Source organism: Lactuca sativa, chromosome 8 (assembly GCF_002870075.4).
Source record: "Lactuca sativa cultivar Salinas chromosome 8, Lsat_Salinas_v11, whole genome shotgun sequence".
NCBI classification, from domain to species: Eukaryota; Viridiplantae; Streptophyta; class Magnoliopsida; order Asterales; family Asteraceae; genus Lactuca; species Lactuca sativa.
This window is the reverse complement of record NC_056630.2, coordinates 66,680,632-66,684,489: the sequence shown is the minus strand read 5'-3', so window position 1 is coordinate 66,684,489 and position 3,858 is coordinate 66,680,632.

The following is a 3,858-nucleotide window of genomic DNA, read 5'->3' as shown; positions in this document are numbered from 1 at the left end:
CCACAATCTCCCTGATATAGATGTCGGCCAATTTCTCGGCCGATATGCTCTCCTGAATCGGAATAAAGTGAGCACTCTTGGTCAATCTATCCACGATGACCCAAATCGAATCCACTCCACGTGCGGTCCTGGGAAGCTTCGTGATAAAATCCATCGTGATATCTTCCCATTTCCACAGTGGAATATCCAACGGCTGCATCTTGCCATGCGGTCTCTGATGTTCGGCCTTGACCTTCCTGCAGGTCAAACATCGCTCGACATACCATGCCATATCCCGCTTCATGCAGGGCCACCAATAGTCTAGACGAAGATCCCTATACATCTTCGTCGCCCCGGGATGAATAGAGAATCGGGACTTGTGCGCCTCCTCCATCAAAATCTGGCGCACGCCTCCGTGATACGGCACCCACACCCTACGGTGTAGTGTCAAAAGTCCTCGACTATCATAATCAGAGGAGGAAACCTGACCCACCACACGCTCGCTCTTCCGATGCTCCTCCTTGATAGCCTCCTGTTGAGCCTCCCGAATCTGCTCCAACAGGGGAGTCACCACGGTCATCCTCATGCAAACGTCCCTGATCGGCGCCGCCTTGCGGCTAAGCGCATCGGCCACCACATTGGCCTTCCCTGGGTGGTAAAGGATCTCGCAATCATAATCCTTTACCACATCCAACCACCGACACTGCCTCATGTTCAGATTCGGCTGATCCATGAGGTACCTCAAACTCTTGTGGTCCATGTAGATGGTACACCGAACCCCATAGAGGTAATGTCGCCAAATCTTGAGGGCAAATACCACCGCCCCCAACTCCAAATCGTGCGTCGGGTAGTTCGCCTCGTGAGGCTTGAGCTGCCTCGAAGCGTAGGCAATGACATGCCCCCTTTGCATCAGCACCGCGCCCAACCCAGAAATGGACGCATCACAATAAACCACAAAATCCTCTACGCCCTCTGGCAGGGCTAAGATCGGCGCCTCACACAATCTCTGTCTCAGCGTCTCAAATGCAGCCTGCTGCTCTGGTCCCCACCGAAAGACCGCGGCTTTCTTCGTCAGCCGCGTCAGGGGCACGGCTATCTTGGAGAAATCCTGGATAAATCTCCGATAGTAGCCTGCCAATCCCAGGAAACTCTGAATCTCAGATGGAGACTTCGGAACCTCCCATCTCATCACGGCCTCGACCTTGGCCGGATCGACCAGAATCCCGTTCTGGTTGACGAGGTGTCCCAGAAATTGCACCTCGCGCAACCAAAACTCACACTTGGAGAACTTGGCATACAAGCTCTCCCTCCTCAGGGTCTCTAACACCTCTCTCAGATGCTCCTCATGTTCCTCCCGGGTCTTGGAATAAACCAAGATATCATCGATAAAGACTATCACAGACCGGTCCAGCATCGGTCTGCATACACGGTTCATGAGGTCCATGAACGCGGCAGGAGCATTGGTGAGCCCAAACGGCATCACCACGAACGCATAATGGCCATAGCGCGTCCGAAACGCGGTCTTCTGCATATCCTCCTCCCTGACCCTCATCTGATGATAACCCGAACGCAAATCAATCTTGGAGAACCAAGATGCGCCCTGAAGCTGGTCAAAGAGGTCATCAATCCTCGGAAGCGGGTAACGGTTCTTCACCGTTACCTTGTTCAGCTCCCGATAATCTATACACATCCGATGCGACCCGTCCTTCTTCTTCACAAACAAAATCGGGGCTCCCCAGGGCGAACTGCTCGGACGAATGAACCCCTTGTCTAGCAACTCCTGCAGCTGCGTAGACAACTCCTGCATCTCGAGAGGAGCCAACCGATACGGTGCCTTGGCTATCGGAGCCGCACCAGGAACAAGGTCGATCCTGAACTCCACCTGTCGCTCCGGAGGTATCCCAGGAAGCTCCTCTGGGAAGACGTCTGCAAAGTCTCGGACCACCGGAACCTCGCTCACTGTCGCCTTACCCGTCTCCCGGGTATCCATCACATACGCGACGTAACCTGCGCATCCCTGCTGAAGGTAGCGCCTAGCCCTCGCTGCTGAACATACAGCGGGTCCGAACTAGGGTCTCTCACCATGAATTACTAACTCTCCCCCGCTTGGGGTCCTGACCCGCACTAGCTGCTGCGCGCAATCTATCACCGCCCCATTAGGGCTCAACCAATCCATGCCTATAATCACCTTGTTCCCACGTAACGGAATGGGAACCAAATCTACCAAATAGTGCTCCTCAAACAAACGCAGCACGCAATCTCGAAATACCGTCGATGCTCGCACCGATCGATCGTCAGCAATCTCCACCTCCAAAGGGCAATCTAACTCGCCCGATGACTCATGAAACTTCCTGCTAAGCGCAAGGGAAACGAATGATCGGGATGCACCCGAATCGAATAACACCTGGACTGGGAGGCCGTTCACATGGAATGATCCTAATACATACAGAGCACATATCAATAACATAATATCATAAAAATAAGATAGAGGGAAAGAATCATACCCGTCACCACATCGGGTGCGGCACGTGCCTCCTCGGTCGTCAGCTGAAATGCCCAGCTCCTCACCACTGGAGCCTCTGCCTTGCCCTGCCGACCATCCGTGATCCGCAGGGTCGCTGGAGCTGGCGCCTTCACTGGCGCTGAAACTGTCAACTGGGGGCAATTGGCCTTCTTGTGGCCCCTCTGGTTGCAGTGAAAACACAGCAACTCCGATGTCTGAATAGCTGAAACTGGAGCAGTACAATCCCTGCTAAAGTGCCCTGCCTTGCCGCACTTGTAGCAGCCTACTGAACCCATCCTACATGCCCCCACATGCGTCCTGCCGCATTTCCCGCAGCGGGTCGGTCCTGACTGGCCTTTCGGCCTACCATCTGATCCCTTGGACTTCTTCCCCGAAGCCCCTCCTGCCTGACCCTCCTCTAGTTTCTGTTTCCGGATGTGCTCCAAATCTATCTCCCTCTCCCTCACCCTGGCAATCATGGAGTCCAGGGTAGGGCAAGCCGAAAAGCTAACATGCTCCCGGATGTCAGCTCGTAGCATATCATGGTAACGAGTCCTCCTCATGTCCTCGTCACCGGCATACCGGGGCACCAACAAAGCCCTCTCCCGGAACTTGGCGGTGATCTCCGCCACAGTCTCCGTCGTCTACCTCATGTCAAGAAACCCCCTGGCCAGCTGCTGAAGCTCGACCGCCGGCGCGAACTCTGCCCTGAACCTGGTCACAAAGTTCGACCAGGTCATAGCCTCGATAGCTGAGGCTCCCAACGAGTCACCCACTGACTCCCACCAATCCCGGGCTCGGTCCCGTAAACATCCTGCTGCATACCTCACCTTCGACCCCTCGGGGCAGAAGCTAGTCAACTGGGCAGACTCGATGTCTGCAATCCATCGCCTGGCAACAATGGGGTCTTTCACCCCATGGAAATCCGGCGCACCGCTGCCCCTAACGTCCTTGAAGGACAGCGTGCGAGATCCTGACTGGCTAGATGCCATATCACTCCTGAATGCCCGAAGGCGATCCTCCATCAACTCCATGATCCCTTCCTTGATCGACCCAAAGATAATGGGAGTCGACTCAAGGATACCCCTGGTGATCTCTGACGCGATGAACTCGCATAGCCCCTCATCAATTGGCTCGGAACCTGATCCCGAACCTGACCCCTCTCCTGAACCGCCATCTACCGGCCTCGATCGAAGCACCACCATTCTGCAATACATCACAACAATCATTAGTGATACTGATACTCCCTGAGGGATCACATCTACTTACAAGTTCCTTGGTCTTATCTTGGCCATCCTTGGTTTGGGTACGGATCCTCTGCTTTCAGTAGTACGGGCCCATACTACCTTCCACATCTATCTGTACCTTCTTCAAGG